Source organism: Lethenteron reissneri, chromosome 8 (genome assembly GCF_015708825.2).
Source record: "Lethenteron reissneri isolate LAM-NWPU_2019-01 chromosome 8, ASM1570882v1, whole genome shotgun sequence".
Lineage (NCBI taxonomy): Eukaryota > Metazoa > Chordata > Hyperoartia > Petromyzontiformes > Petromyzontidae > Lethenteron > Lethenteron reissneri.
In genome coordinates, this window is record NC_083786.1 from 1,231,245 (window position 1) to 1,247,876 (window position 16,632).

Sequence of the window (16,632 nt, forward strand, 5' to 3'; positions counted from 1 at the left end):
GCCCTACACAAACAGACCCTCTGTAACAGCCCTACATCACCCCCCCCTGTACAGCTCGCAGCCGTCCCGGCTGCAACAACTTCCAATAAAGGTTATTTAACCCCTGGATCCCCGCGTGTGCCTTAAAAAAACGTTTTTAACGCTAACTTGAAGGAACCAACAGTAACAACAACAACAACGACAATGACAACAACAAAACCCTCAACCCTGAAAGGGAACAATCCGACGCACCCCCCCCCGAATAAATACGGATACCGTAAGAACAAGCTATATACAATTTGTAGCGAAGCCACAATGCACACAACAGCAGGTGAGCCCAACGTACGTGAATGCAATGGGCAGGGAACACCCCCCCCCCCACACAACACACAATGAACACAACATATATACAAATCTTGCGGTTCCTCAACAGTCTGCGCATTCTTGCGCGTGTCCTTGCGGTTTCACAACAGTCTGCGCATTTTTGCGCGTGTCCTTGCGGCGGGCCCCTCACACGGGGAAACCCCGGGTGGCGGACCGTCAGGTGGCAATCGTCCGTCCGGGAGCGGGGCCTCCTCTGATGCCTCGTGACTGTTGGTATCCCCAGAAGGGGTGGTCGGGCGTGAGCCCGTCAGTCTCGATGCACCTGGAGGTGGCACGGCCGGCAAGGCATTAGGTGAGCGCGGTGGGGACGGACCTAGTGAGTCGGTCGACCCCCCACACGTCTGGCCACGCATGTGTGAAGTGGGTTTGTGTGCCGCGACGAAAGGTTTCAACCGAGAGGGGTGCACGAACCATCGCCGCTTCCCCCAACGAATGCGCACGCACTGTGGTCGCAGGACCTCGACCACTTCCACAGGCCCCCGCCACGGCCGCGCCAGCTTTGGGGAGGTAGCCAGGGGTACTTGGGGACAGTGCAACCATGCCCTGTCCCCCGGTTTCCACTGTATGACATGCGCCCGACCCAACCTGAGGCGCTCGTTCGCCTTTTGACGGAGGTCCGAGTTTAACCTCGCAGCATCCCGCGCCTCTGTTAATTTAGCCAAATTAAATTTGACGTGGTCAGCCAATTTTGTTTTTCCTTGCTGGTCGGGGATCTGCAGCTGGGCGCGAACAGGCGGGTCGGGTTCGCGACCGTACATAAGGTAAAAGGGGGAAAACCCCGTAGCTGCATGGGGTGCCATCCGATATGCCGCCAAGACCCCCTGAATATGCAGGTCCCAATCAGTCTGGGAATCTGAGACCTGCTGTGCCATCATTGCCGAAATGGTGCGATGCAGGCGCTCGACCATTCCGTCAGTCTGTGGGTGATACGGGGAGGTCCGAATTTTCTTTGTGCCTAAGAGGCCACACACTTGTTTAAGTAATTTGCTGGAAAAATTTTTACCCTGGTCGGTCAGCAGCCGTTCCGGGGCACCTTTGTCCAGGACGTATCCCTGAACAAAGGCGTCCACGATGGCTGCTGCCGACTGGTTGGCAAGGGGCCAGGCCATGGGCCAGCGTGTAAAATACTCGACACCTGTCAGCAAATACTTATTGCCCCTGGGGGTGGCGGGAAATGGGCCCAAGATGTCCAGTGCGACCAGCTCATTTATTCTGGACACCTTGATTGATTGTAAAGGCGGGTTAGACTCCCGCGCCGGCGGTTTCCGCTGCGCACACCGCGGGCATGAACTCAGAAGATCCCCCACATCCTTTGTCATACCAGGCCAAAAAAAATCTAGCTGTATTAGTGCAAGGGTCTTTAGAGTCCCCAGATGTAACAGGCGCTCATGCGCGGCCCACACCACTTTGCCTCGCAACTCCGAAGGGACGACCAGCCGATGTCGCTGTGATTTTGCGTCCCAGTGCATGAGCAGACCCTGTACCATTTCCCATGCACCCGAATCACCTTTCACCCGGCCAGCACCCCCGACGCGACGACGCCACCCGAGGAGGGAGGTGTCCTCCATTTGGAGGCGCCCCCACTCAGTGACGGGCAACCCCAACAGGGAATCCCTTCCCTGTTGTTCGATAGAATTATCAGCCAGTGGCTCGTCATCGTCGGTGGCTGCCAGGATCGGGACCGATGCGTCCCCTGAAGGTCTGCAACGTCCCGACCCCAGGAGGCATGCACATTCCGAGGCGGTTGGCATGCGTGACAGAGCGTCCGCGTTGGTATGGCGAACGCCCTTACGGTAAGTGGTCTCAAAATCAAAATCCTGGAGAACCTCCAACCATCGAGACAACTGTCCCGATGGTTGTTGAACCCGCAGGGCATACTGTAGTGCCGCATGATCTGTGCGGACGGTGAAATGCCGACCGTACAGATATGGGCGGTACTGTTGGATGAAAAAAACAATTGCCAACAGTTCTCTACGGGTAACACAATATCTCTGCTCCGCAGGAGACAACACCCGACTACCGTATGCGACCACCCGTTCAACGCCATCAACCACCTGGGAAAGCACACCCCCAATACCCGTGTTGCTCGCATCGGTGTCGAGCAAAAAGGGTTTCGAAAAATCAGGGTAGATCAAGGGAGGGGCTTTCACCAGGGCGTCCCGAAGGGAGCGGAACGCAGCCTCCTCCTCTTGACCCCAGTGGAAACGAACCCCTTTCGATGTTAGAGCGTGCAGGGGTTTTGCAATTGTTGCAAAATCAGCAACAAACCGTCGATAATACGACGCGAACCCAATAAAACTCCTGACCTCTCCCACTGTGGTGGGAGTCGGCCAGGAGCTGACACACTGCGTTTTGGCGGGATCGGTAGCAATACCCGAGCGTCCCACGATGTGCCCCAAATAACGCACCGAATCACGCAACAAATGGCATTTTTGGGGCTTAAATTTCAAATTAGCAGCCCGCATCTTTAGGAAAACTGCCCGCAACCTCTGGAGATGCTCATCAAAAGTTTTACTAAAGACGATAACGTCATCCAAATAAATGAGGCACGACTCCCATTGCAGTCCAGCCAAAACCAATTCCATCAAACGCTGGAAAGTTGCCGGCGCTGAGTGCAAGCCCATCGGCAACCTGTTGAATTGAAACAAGCCGTGCGGTGTACGAAAAGCAGTTTTAGGCTTAGACTCATCATCCAGAGGAAGCTGCCAGAATCCCGAAAGTAAATCGAGTGTGGAAAAGAATCGCGCTCCCGCCAAAGCGTCAAGCGATTCATCCATCCGAGGGAGCGGGTATGCGTCGGCAACCGAAATTTTATTAAGACGCCGGAAGTCAACGCAAAACCGCAACGAACCGTCCTGCTTTTTAACCAGGACGATCGGCGCTCCCCAAGGGCTGGTGGAAGGAGAAATGATGTCCGCGGCTAACATGTCATCAACAGCCGATTTGACATGTTCCTTTTCGGCGGGACTCAACCGAAACGGATTTTGGCGAATTGGCGCGCTGTCACCCGTGTCAATATGGTGACGCAGCAAGTGAGTGCAACCCAAATCATATTTATCTCGACTAAAAACGTCGGAAAATTCTCGCAATAGCGTTTTAAGTTGTTGACGCTCTGAATCGGACAGGTCCGTCGATCCCGCACAAAGCGCCTCGAGCCACCCTTCATCGCTGTCCGAACGCGGTCGCGACGCAGGGACAGTGTTGACGGAATTGACGGCGGGCTCCTCACACGGCACCGGCGTTGCGTGAGCAAGCACGGTCCCCTGTGGGAGCACCACCGTCCGCGAGCCCACGTTTAGGACCGCGATGAAGGGTTCACTATCCCCTCTCACTATGGTCTGGGCCGGTAGTAAATCAGGTCCACTAACCCCGGCCCTAGACGGTCCCAACAGTACCCCTTGTGCCCCGGCACCCTTAACGAGGGGCCGCCGAAGCTTCAAAGGCACCAACATTTGCGTTCCCGGAGGAACGCGTACCGTTCTCTCCACGAACGCCGGCACCGTCGCGAACGCCGTCCGAGTCGCAACTGGTGATGGCAGGAACGCCATGCGTCTGCCCGATGGAAGCTCTATGCACCCCTGGTCGATCAAAATTACAATCGGCATTTTGGCCAGGAAGTCCGTCCCCAGCAGGCACGGAACCGCCAGCGAGGACGAAACAAAAATCGGCCCAGACAATTTTATTTCCCCGATACAAATTTGGGCGCGAATTTGTCCGATGATGCCAAGTGAGCCCCCGTTAGCCGCATAGAATGGTATGTTAACTGGCATCAAGGGACGACTCCGGACAGGGAGAATGTTATAAATTAATTCCGAAATAATAGTCGCCGATGCCCCCGTATCGACCAGGATGCGCACTTCCACCCCGTCGATATATCCTACAACGGCCGACGACCCCGACGATGCGGCAACCACACGATCGGCCAGCACGGACCACTGGCCGGGTTCGATATGGGTACCCGGAGTGGTGCGTGATGGTGCGATGGTGCGTGATACCGGCCCCCCCCTCGTTGCGGTGTTTGAGTGCGTGACGGGTGTGTGTGTGGGCCAAACGTGTGGGGTGCCGCGACTCGCCGGTTTTTGACGGTGGAGCTTGGGATGAGGCCCGTCGTCCCGGTGAGGTGTCGTCCCGCGCTGACGAGGAGAGCGGCACCCCGAGGCGACGTGGCCCCGGACGCCGCAGTTATAACACCGCGGGAGCGACGTCGGAGGTGACGAGTGGTCGGAACGGCCTGACCCGTCCTGGCCCGGCCGTGCACTCGTCGCCTGTTGCCGTCGGTGGTCGACGGCGTAGAGTTCCTCCGTCGGAAGGGTGGCTGCAGCCACCGCACGCCCCGCCGATGCCCTGCTGGCTTTGCGTCGAAGCGACAGGAGGTTTGCGTGGAGGAGCCGCGCCGCCTGGAGCGATGTCATTTCCGCGTCCTCCTGTGCGACGACAGCGATGTCTAGATCGTCGGCCAGGAGGAGTATCTTCTCCGTTACCATAGCGTCGATGCCGTCGTCATCCATCCGGGGGAAGGCCGACTTGGCCATCGCCAGGAGGCTCGTTCGGTACGCTAGGGGCGACTCCTTCTCTCCCCGCTTGCGGTCGTAGAACTCCTGTCTGCATTCCGCCGACGGTCCGTAGACCCCTCCCAGCAGCTGCAGCGCCATCGGTAACGTGGAGCGCCTTTCCTTTGGTGCCGATGTTAGGGCGGCAAGCGCGTCGCCGTCCAGGAGCGCCGGCAGGGCGCTGAGAGCTTCTTCGTCCGTCCATTTAGCCATCTCCTGGTGGGCGAGGAAGCGTCTTTGAAAGCCGCTCCAGTCGCCCTCTGCGCCCACGAATTCTTTAAGCGGGGGCAGCCTTTGGTGTAGCGCAGCGGCTGCCGTGGAGTCCCGTGGACTGCTGCCTCCCCGACTCGGCTGCGTCTCGGCGCGAATGGCAGATGGCATCGCCTGTCGCAGCTTTGATGACGCGCCCTCCTCCGTCGTTGATGCAGCAGCCCCAGCGCGGCCGATGTCGGACCCCAGGTTGAGGTTGGCCACGCCCCTAGCGGTCGCTGCGTCGATGGCGGGAATTTCAAAATTTAAATCTTCAGAAATGGCGGGAAGGCGCTCCACACGCCGGTTCCTCTCGCCCCGCGGTGGACCACCAGCCGCCAGCCGTGTGATGTCCCCCAGCGCAGCGGCAGCGGCGTAGAGCAGTTCCGCCAGCCTCTCATGAGCCAGCCTCAGGTCGTCTCCCCGCTGCTCCTCTTCATGGCGATGCTCCGGTAAGCCCGCATCCGGCCCCGGCTGCACGTCGTCTAGTAGAGCCATCTCGGGCTCGGCAATTTCGGCGGCGTCCTCCGCCCGCTGTTCCCTGGCTCGAGCTGTTTGGCGCGTGTCCATGTTCTTGGTTCTTCTGACGCCAGATGAAGTGTCGTTGAAGACGCGTGGACAACGGGGTAAGGCACACGTATTTATTTACACAAAGGGCTTACAGTACTAGAGGGATGTATCGGCCCCCTCACCCGTACAACTGGGAATTCACCCCTAGCTAGCCTTCCTAGCTGAGTCCTCCGCTAACGGGCTAGGGGAGGCTGTCTGGCCCGACACTGGTTAGTCGGGCTACGGTACCCGGAATCCCAGAGGTCTGACTCTGGTTCCGGGACCACGCCACTGGCTCCAGCCTGCACTGCCCTTACAAGGGCGGCGTCCCAGGGGGAGTCCAGGGCCTATCTGGCTGGTCTTCTCTCTTCTCTTAACTACTCTCAGACTGAGCCCCGAGCTCTCTGGCTCAACCCTTTTTATACCCCGTTAGAGGATCGAAACCCCCCTCACGCCGTCCAGTACGGACGTCGTTGCGGGCACCACCCCGTGTGCTCACGGAGACCCCGCCCACTGTGTCTGTTTTCCGTTAGCCCCTATGTAAACAGCCCTACACAAACAGACCCTCTGTAACAGCCCTACACTAGCACCTGGCGCCGAGGGCTTATCTGTCTAGGGTCCCAGAGCCCCCATCAGCTCCTCCCCTCTTATGGCACTACAAAAGTATAAAAGTTGAGTTACTCCTGCGCATTCGTCCTCGCTGCGCTTGGACGACATAACAGAATGATCCGTGCCAGGTGCGCGGTGGGATGGAGTCGCCAAAAAAATTGCGATTTTGACTTGCGTTTATTCTGGACCCCGGGGTCCTGCCATGAAGTTCAACGAATTGACAATTTTGCCTTCATTGTAATTAGTCTTTATTGGCGTTACACCAGATGAAACTATCGCTAAATAATTAAAAGATTTAAGGTGAAGTAGTCCTGCGGGATGAAAGGAATTCGGTTTGAATAAAGCACATCCGTTTTCTGCCCACATTCCCACAGAAAAGTGAAGGCCATGCACCAACATGTTTGAGGTCATCATGGGTCCACTTTCCGGATTTCAGACTTGATGTTTGAGCGAAACATGCTTAACACGACTTTATGGGGTAAACCGAAATGTCTAATACCCAAACCGTTATTTTTATTTCAAATGTGCCTAAACCTTGAAGTGCAACCAATCTAATGCAACCACCCCACCCCCACATTTCAGATTTGGAACGGTTCTAATTAAGGGGGGGGGTAGCATTTAGGCCACATTCGTTAGCACACCTTGGTGGTGTGTTGTCCCTATAGTGTTGCAGTTATGGTGCAGTTGTGGGAACGTGGCTTTGATTACGGTAATGTTGGGGGGTATAAATAGACAACGATCTTGGGAATACTTGTGAAGTGTTGTTGAAGACGCGTGGACAACGGGGTAAGGCACACGTATTTATTTACACAAAGGGCTTACAGTACTAGAGGGATGTATCGGCCCCCTCACCCGTACAACTGGGAATTCACCCCTAGCTAGCCTTCCTAGCTGAGTCCTCCGCTAACGGGCTAGGGGAGGCTGTCTGGCCCGACACTGGTTAGTCGGGCTACGGTACCCGGAATCCCAGAGGTCTGACTCTGGTTCCGGGACCACGCCACTGGCTCCAGCCTGCACTGCCCTTACAAGGGCGGCGTCCCAGGGGGAGTCCAGGGCCTATCTGGCTGGTCTTCTCTCTTCTCTTAACTACTCTCAGACTGAGCCCCGAGCTCTCTGGCTCAACCCTTTTTATACCCCGTTAGAGGATCGAAACCCCCCTCACGCCGTCCAGTACGGACGTCGTTGCGGGCACCACCCCGTGTGCTCACGGAGACCCCGCCCACTGTGTCTGTTTTCCGTTAGCCCCTATGTAAACAGCCCTACACAAACAGACCCTCTGTAACAGCCCTACATCACCCCCCCCTGTACAGCTCGCAGCCGTCCCGGCTGCAACAACTTTCAATAAAGGTTATTTAACCCCTGGATCCCCGCGTGTGCCTTAAAAAAAACGTTTTTAACGCTAACTTGAAGGAACCAACAGTAACAACAACAACAATGACAATGACAACAACAAAACCCTCAACCCTGAAAGGGAACAATCCGACGCACCCCCCCCGAATAAATACGGATACCGTAAGAACAAGCTATATACAATTTGTAGCGAAGCCACAATGCACACAACAGCAGGTGAGCCCAACGTACGTGAATGCAATGGGCAGGGAACACCCCCCCCCCCACACAACACACAATGAACACAACATATATACAAATCTTGCGGTTCCTCAACAGTCTGCGCATTCTTGCGCGTGTCCTTGCGGTTTCACAACAGTCTGCGCATTTTTGCGCGTGTCCTTGCGGCGGGCCCCTCACACGGGGAAACCCCGGGTGGCGGACCGTCAGGTGGCAATCGTCCGTCCGGGAGCGGGGCCTCCTCTGATGCCTCGTGACTGTTGGTATCCCCAGAAGGGGTGGTCGGGCGTGAGCCCGTCAGTCTCGATGCACCTGGAGGTGGCACGGCCGGCAAGGCATTAGGTGAGCGCGGTGGGGACGGACCTAGTGAGTCGGTCGACCCCCCACACGTCTGGCCACGCATGTGTGAAGTGGGTTTGTGTGCCGCGACGAAAGGTTTCAACCGAGAGGGGTGCACGAACCATCGCCGCTTCCCCCAACGAATGCGCACGCACTGTGGTCGCAGGACCTCGACCACTTCCACAGGCCCCCGCCACGGCCGCGCCAGCTTTGGGGAGGTAGCCAGGGGTACTTGGGGACAGTGCAACCATGCCCTGTCCCCCGGTTTCCACTGTATGACATGCGCCCGACCCAACCTGAGGCGCTCGTTCGCCTTTTGACGGAGGTCCGAGTTTAACCTCGCAGCATCCCGCGCCTCTGTTAATTTAGCCAAATTAAATTTGACGTGGTCAGCCAATTTTGTTTTTCCTTGCTGGTCGGGGATCTGCAGCTGGGCGCGAACAGGCGGGTCGGGTTCGCGACCGTACATAAGGTAAAAGGGGGAAAACCCCGTAGCTGCATGGGGTGCCATCCGATATGCCGCCAAGACCCCCTGAATATGCAGGTCCCAATCAGTCTGGGAATCTGAGACCTGCTGTGCCATCATTGACGAAATGGTGCGATGCAGGCGCTCGACCATTCCGTCAGTCTGTGGGTGATACGGGGAGGTCCGAATTTTCTTTGTGCCTAAGAGGCCACACACTTCTTTAAGTAATTTGCTGGAAAAATTTTTACCCTGGTCGGTCAGCAGCCGTTCCGGGGCACCTTTGTCCAGGACGTATCCCTGAACAAAGGCGTCCACGATGGCTGCTGCCGACTGGTTGGCAAGGGGCCAGGCCATGGGCCAGCGTGTAAAATACTCGACACCTGTCAGCAAATACTTATTGCCCCTGGGGGTGGCGGGAAATGGGCCCAAGATGTCCAGTGCGACCAGCTCATTTATTCTGGACACCTTGATTGATTGTAAAGGCGGGTTAGACTCCCGCGCCGGCGGTTTCCGCTGCGCACACCGCGGGCATGAACTCAGAAGATCCCCCACATCCTTTGTCATACCAGGCCAAAAAAAATCTAGCTGTATTAGTGCAAGGGTCTTTAGAGTCCCCAGATGTAACAGGCGCTCATGCGCGGCCCACACCACTTTGCCTCGCAACTCCGAAGGGACGACCAGCCGATGTCGCTGTGATTTTGCGTCCCAGTGCATGAGCAGACCCTGTACCATTTCCCATGCACCCGAATCACCTTTCACCCGGCCAGCACCCCCGACGCGACGACGCCACCCGAGGAGGGAGGTGTCCTCCATTTGGAGGCGCCCCCACTCAGTGACGGGCAACCCCAACAGGGAATCCCTTCCCTGTTGTTCGATAGAATTATCAGCCAGTGGCTCGTCATCGTCGGTGGCTGCCAGGATCGGGACCGATGCGTCCCCTGAAGGTCTGCAACGTCCCGACCCCAGGAGGCATGCACATTCCGAGGCGGTTGGCATGCGTGACAGAGCGTCCGCGTTGGTATGGCGAACGCCCTTACGGTAAGTGGTCTCAAAATCAAAATCCTGGAGAACCTCCAACCATCGAGACAACTGTCCCGATGGTTGTTGAACCCGCAGGGCATACTGTAGTGCCGCATGATCTGTGCGGACGGTGAAATGCCGACCGTACAGATATGGGCGGTACTGTTGGATGAAAAAAACAATTGCCAACAGTTCTCTACGGGTAACACAATATCTCTGCTCCGCAGGAGACAACACCCGACTACCGTATGCGACCACCCGTTCAACGCCATCAACCACCTGGGAAAGCACACCCCCAATACCCGTGTTGCTCGCATCGGTGTCGAGCAAAAAGGGTTTCGAAAAATCAGGGTAGATCAAGGGAGGGGCTTTCACCAGGGCGTCCCGAAGGGAGCGGAACGCAGCCTCCTCCTCTTGACCCCAGTGGAAACGAACCCCTTTCGATGTTAGAGCGTGCAGGGGTTTTGCAATTGTTGCAAAATCAGCAACAAACCGTCGATAATACGACGCGAACCCAATAAAACTCCTGACCTCTCCCACTGTGGTGGGAGTCGGCCAGGAGCTGACACACTGCGTTTTGGCGGGATCGGTAGCAATACCCGAGCGTCCCACGATGTGCCCCAAATAACGCACCGAATCACGCAACAAATGGCATTTTTGGGGCTTAAATTTCAAATTAGCAGCCCGCATCTTTAGGAAAACTGCCCGCAACCTCTGGAGATGCTCATCAAAAGTTTTACTAAAGACGATAACGTCATCCAAATAAATGAGGCACGACTCCCATTGCAGTCCAGCCAAAACCAATTCCATCAAACGCTGGAAAGTTGCCGGCGCTGAGTGCAAGCCCATCGGCAACCTGTTGAATTGAAACAAGCCGTGCGGTGTACGAAAAGCAGTTTTAGGCTTAGACTCATCATCCAGAGGAAGCTGCCAGAATCCCGAAAGTAAATCGAGTGTGGAAAAGAATCGCGCTCCCGCCAAAGCGTCAAGCGATTCATCCATCCGAGGGAGCGGGTATGCGTCGGCAACCGAAATTTTATTAAGACGCCGGAAGTCAACGCAAAACCGCAACGAACCGTCCTGCTTTTTAACCAGGACGATCGGCGCTCCCCAAGGGCTGGTGGAAGGAGAAATGATGTCCGCGGCTAACATGTCATCAACAGCCGATTTGACATGTTCCTTTTCGGCGGGACTCAACCGAAACGGATTTTGGCGAATTGGCGCGCTGTCACCCGTGTCAATATGGTGACGCAGCAAGTGAGTGCAACCCAAATCATATTTATCTCGACTAAAAACGTCGGAAAATTCTCGCAATAGCGTTTTAAGTTGTTGACGCTCTGAATCGGACAGGTCCGTCGATCCCGCACAAAGCGCCTCGAGCCACCCTTCATCGCTGTCCGAACGCGGTCGCGACGCAGGGACAGTGTTGACGGAATTGACGGCGGGCTCCTCACACGGCACCGGCGTTGCGTGAGCAAGCACGGTCCCCTGTGGGAGCACCACCGTCCGCGAGCCCACGTTTAGGACCGCGATGAAGGGTTCACTATCCCCTCTCACTATGGTCTGGGCCGGTAGTAAATCAGGTCCACTAACCCCGGCCCTAGACGGTCCCAACAGTACCCCTTGTGCCCCGGCACCCTTAACGAGGGGCCGCCGAAGCTTCAAAGGCACCAACATTTGCGTTCCCGGAGGAACGCGTACCGTTCTCTCCACGAACGCCGGCACCGTCGCGAACGCCGTCCGAGTCGCAACTGGTGATGGCAGGAACGCCATGCGTCTGCCCGATGGAAGCTCTATGCACCCCTGGTCGATCAAAATTACAATCGGCATTTTGGCCAGGAAGTCCGTCCCCAGCAGGCACGGAACCGCCAGCGAGGACGAAACAAAAATCGGCCCAGACAATTTTATTTCCCCGATACAAATTTGGGCGCGAATTTGTCCGATGATGCCAAGTGAGCCCCCGTTAGCCGCATAGAATGGTATGTTAACTGGCATCAAGGGACGACTCCGGACAGGGAGAATGTTATAAATTAATTCCGAAATAATAGTCGCCGATGCCCCCGTATCGACCAGGATGCGCACTTCCACCCCGTCGATATATCCTACAACGGCCGACGACCCCGACGATGCGGCAACCACACGATCGACCAGCACGGACCACTGGCGGGGTTCGATATGGGTACCCGGAGTGGTGCGTGATGGTGCGATGGTGCGTGATACCGGCCCCCCCCTCGTTGCGGTGTTTGAGTGCGTGACGGGTGTGTGTGTGGGCCAAACGTGTGGGGTGCCGCGACTCGCCGGTTTTTGACGGTGGAGCTTGGGATGAGGCCCGTCGTCCCGGTGAGGTGTCGTCCCGCGCTGACGAGGAGAGCGGCACCCCGAGGCGACGTGGCCCCGGACGCCGCAGTTATAACACCGCGGGAGCGACGTCGGAGGTGACGAGTGGTCGGAACGGCCTGACCCGTCCTGGCCCGGTCGTGCACTCGTCGCCTGTTGCCGTCGGTGGTCGACGGCGTAGAGTTCCTCCGTCGGAAGGGTGGCTGCAGCCACCGCACGCCCCGCCGATGCCCTGCTGGCTTTGCGTCGAAGCGACAGGAGGTTTGCGTGGAGGAGCCGCGCCGCCTGGAGCGATGTCATTTCCGCGTCCTCCTGTGCGACGACAGCGATGTCTAGATCGTCGGCCAGGAGGAGTATCTTCTCCGTTACCATAGCGTCGATGCCGTCGTCATCCATCCGGGGGAAGGCCGACTTGGCCATCGCCAGGAGGCTCGTTCGGTACGCTAGGGGCGACTCCTTCTCTCCCCGCTTGCGGTCGTAGAACTCCTGTCTGCATTCCGCCGACGGTCCGTAGACCCCTCCCAGCAGCTGCAGCGCCATCGGTAACGTGGAGCGCCTTTCCTTTGGTGCCGATGTTAGGGCGGCAAGCGCGTCGCCGTCCAGGAGCGCCGGCAGGGCGCTGAGAGCTTCTTCGTCCGTCCATTTAGCCATCTCCTGGTGGGCGAGGAAGCGTCTTTGAAAGCCGCTCCAGTCGCCCTCTGCGCCCACGAATTCTTTAAGCGGGGGCAGCCTTTGGTGTAGCGCAGCGGCTGCCGTGGAGTCCCGTGGACTGCTGCCTCCCCGACTCGGCTGCGTCTCGGCGCGAATGGCAGATGGCATCGCCTGTCGCAGCTTTGATGACGCGCCCTCCTCCGTCGTTGATGCAGCAGCCCCAGCGCGGCCGATGTCGGACCCCAGGTTGAGGTTGGCCACGCCCCTAGCGGTCGCTGCGTCGATGGCGGGAATTTCAAAATTTAAATCTTCAGAAATGGCGGGAAGGCGCTCCACACGCCGGTTCCTCTCGCCCCGCGGTGGACCACCAGCCGCCAGCCGTGTGATGTCCCCCAGCGCAGCGGCAGCGGCGTAGAGCAGTTCCGCCAGCCTCTCATGAGCCAGCCTCAGGTCGTCTCCCCGCTGCTCCTCTTCATGGCGATGCTCCGGTAAGCCCGCATCCGGCCCCGGCTGCACGTCGTCTAGTAGAGCCATCTCGGGCTCGGCAATTTCGGCGGCGTCCTCCGCCCGCTGTTCCCTGGCTCGAGCTGTTTGGCGCGTGTCCATGTTCTTGGTTCTTCTGACGCCAGATGAAGTGTTGTTGAAGACGCGTGGACAACGGGGTAAGGCACACGTATTTATTTACACAAAGGGCTTACAGTACTAGAGGGATGTATCGGCCCCCTCACCCGTACAACTGGGAATTCACCCCTAGCTAGCCTTCCTAGCTGAGTCCTCCGCTAACGGGCTAGGGGAGGCTGTCTGGCCCGACACTGGTTAGTCGGGCTACGGTACCCGGAATCCCAGAGGTCTGACTCTGGTTCCGGGACCACGCCACTGGCTCCAGCCTGCACTGCCCTTACAAGGGCGGCGTCCCAGGGGGAGTCCAGGGCCTATCTGGCTGGTCTTCTCTCTTCTCTTAACTACTCTCAGACTGAGCCCCGAGCTCTCTGGCTCAACCCTTTTTATACCCCGTTAGAGGATCGAAACCCCCCTCACGCCGTCCAGTACGGACGTCGTTGCGGGCACCACCCCGTGTGCTCACGGAGACCCCGCCCACTGTGTCTGTTTTCCGTTAGCCCCTATGTAAACAGCCCTACACAAACAGACCCTCTGTAACAGCCCTACACTTGTATTAACAATAACACGTTCCTTCGGAGTGGACAGGTAGGAACTTGGTTGGACAGCACATTCGTGCACGACAGCAAGCTCGCGGTCACGTGATGCACTTCAACCAATCTCTGAACGTACATGTTTGGGAGGGGCGATGCACGATAGACAAATAATCACTGGTGGGCAGTGGGAAACTGTTGTTCCTACTTATATAATTCCACTCGTTGAGTTATCCTTCAGCGATGAGGACTCCAGACTGATTTTCTTCTCACCCACTCCGTTCGACCACCACTCGGCAGGTCACAACACTTTTCTATCAGCTTCCTCCACGCACTGCTCAAATTTGGAAGTCCATCCTACAGTTTCAATTCTAATTATCTTGTTAATTTCCATAAATATTTAGATTTCACACTTGATGATGATTGCTTGTGTTGCAGTCGAAACGTCGTGATAATTTTATTGTTTAATATTTTTATTATTTTATTATTTCCCTTCTACGTGACTTGACCGAAAAAAACAATAACATGAATGCCATAAACATGTTAATTCTTATCGACTACAACTTTTATTGTAGTGCTGTTCATTGCTGACCGTATGACATGTTGGTCTTCTGGATCTATGCTCAGCAACCATAACGAATGAAAACAAGCAGACGTTTTGTGCAGGCCACGCATATTCCTTAGAGTAAAATTGTCCACTGGCAAAATACCACATCGTGGAGATGCCGGGGATTGAACCCGGGGTCTCACACATGCGAAGCGTGCGCTCTACCACTGACCTACATCCCCATGGTGGTTCTACCTGGGCGCAGTTCCACCTCGGTATGGGGTGAAACTTCGTCATCAGCTTCTTCCTCTCCCTCGTCACCCCACTCACTCTCCTGTTGGCCCTGGGCCCTGTACACATCGAGTCTGCACAGAGTCCAAGCAAAATGTATTTCTTTGAAAGAAATAGAAATAACAAGCATACATGTGGATGGATACTATGATGCTTTCCCAATTTATTTATTCTTGGAAATATTTAATTCGGAAATAAAAAAAAGTGTTTTGGATATTTTTAAGCGCTGGTTTTCATCTCCAAAATTGTAAGTAAACCATTTGATCACTGTGTGCATCGCTAGTTATACAAATAGCAAGTTCCTGAAATCAACACAAATTCACCCTCAGGTATCGTTCATATAGGGTTATACTGGTAGGAAGCACCTGGTTCCACCAGCCCACATGGGATTATTGTGTCCGTCCGTCCGTCGGGAATTCCAAAATTGGGAGGGGTGGGGCTGGGTGGAACGGGGAGGGTGGGGAAGTGCTGGTCACCCCGTGGTGCCCTTATAAAACTAAACGTTTAACCAACTCACGCCGGCTTGTGCCTGCCCTCACAGTTGCCCATATTTGCGAAATACACCACGCCGCCGTTGACCCTGGCCATTGACCGAGCAACCCAACGTTCCTTCCAGTTCCCTCCGCAGGAATGTGTTTACAAGAGTTCATGTGCACCCCGATTACAGGGACATGGACAAAGCCAATTGATTTTGGAAATCAACCTTTTTTGGAAACAAATTAAATAAAAACTTACATTGAGATGCCGGGGATTGACCCCGGGGCCTCACACATGCAAAGCGTGCACTCTACCACTGAGCTACATCCCCATTCTGATTCTACCAGGGCGCAGTTGCACCTACGTACAGGGTGAAACTTTGTCATCAGCTTCCTCCTCTCTTGTCACCCCACTCACTCTCCTGTTGGCCCTGGACCCTGGACCCATCGAGTCTGCACATAGTCCAAGCAAAATGTATTTCTTCGAAACAAAAATAAATAACAAGAATACATGTGGATGGATACTATAATGCTGTCCCAATTTATTTATTCTTGGAAATATTTAATTCGGAATTAAAGTGTTCTGGATACTTTTAAGCACTTACTTTCATCTACAAATGTTTAAGTAAACCATTTGATCACTGTGTGCATCGCTAGTTATATAAACAGCAAGTTCCTGAAATCACACAAATTCATCCAAAGGTATCGTTCATATAGGGTCATTTACGAGTTCATGTGCATCCCTATTACAGGGACGTTGACACAGCCAATTGATTTTGGAATGCAACCTTCGTTGGAAAAATGAATTAAATAAAAGCTTCCAGCATGGAGATGCTGGGGATTGAACCCAGAGCCTCACACATGCAAAGCATGCGCTCTCCCCCGGAGCTACAGCCCCACCACGCTGGCAGCCAGCCCCCTTAACCATCGGCCCCTCCCCTTACCCCCTCTCCCTCAGGCCCTTCCGCTGACCCCCCCTCAGGCCCCTCTCCTGACTCCCCCCTTCCTTAGACCCCTCCCCTGACCCTCCTTAGGCACCGCCCCTCTCCGTACCCGGCAATAGGTATCCGCCAATCAAAGAGCTGTTTATATTACTTATTTATGCACGACAGACAGACAAAAAAAATCCCTGGTGGGCAGTGTGGAACATTGTTTCTACCTGTATCAACACCACACTTACAGCATTGCTGTCGATGTTACAGATCAAAAGGCTTGGAAAGAATGTGCAAGAAATCCAGGTCACTTGCTAATCAAAAGTTTCATCCCACGCAAATACGCAGGGAGTGTAAACGGAGGTATGAAAAAAAGTGTAGCTTATCCGACGTCACGTAGCGCTGTCATAGCTATATTAATCCTTCCAGTTATTAAACCAGAACTGCAAGCAGGAAAGGGATTCTTGGCACATTCCATATCGCTACTCATCCTGGGCATTTCAAAAGGACACTGCATGGATAACCACTGTGCG

The 16,632-nt window shown here is 55.4% G+C and overlaps 1 protein-coding gene and 2 non-coding genes across 3 annotated transcripts in view; all 3 read right to left on the reverse strand.

Moving 5' to 3' along the window:
- Positions 1 to 16,632, reverse strand: part of LOC133359663 (protein S100-A1-like) — a 450,535-nt gene that overhangs the window by 9,926 nt on the left and 423,977 nt on the right. The window lies entirely within an intron of this gene.
- TRNAA-CGC (transfer RNA alanine (anticodon CGC)) lies at positions 14,571 to 14,642 on the reverse strand. Its single transcript has one exon. It is a non-coding gene; the product is annotated as a tRNA-Ala (tRNA).
- On the reverse strand, positions 15,428 to 15,500 carry TRNAA-UGC (transfer RNA alanine (anticodon UGC)). The gene has a single exon. It is a non-coding gene; the product is annotated as a tRNA-Ala (tRNA).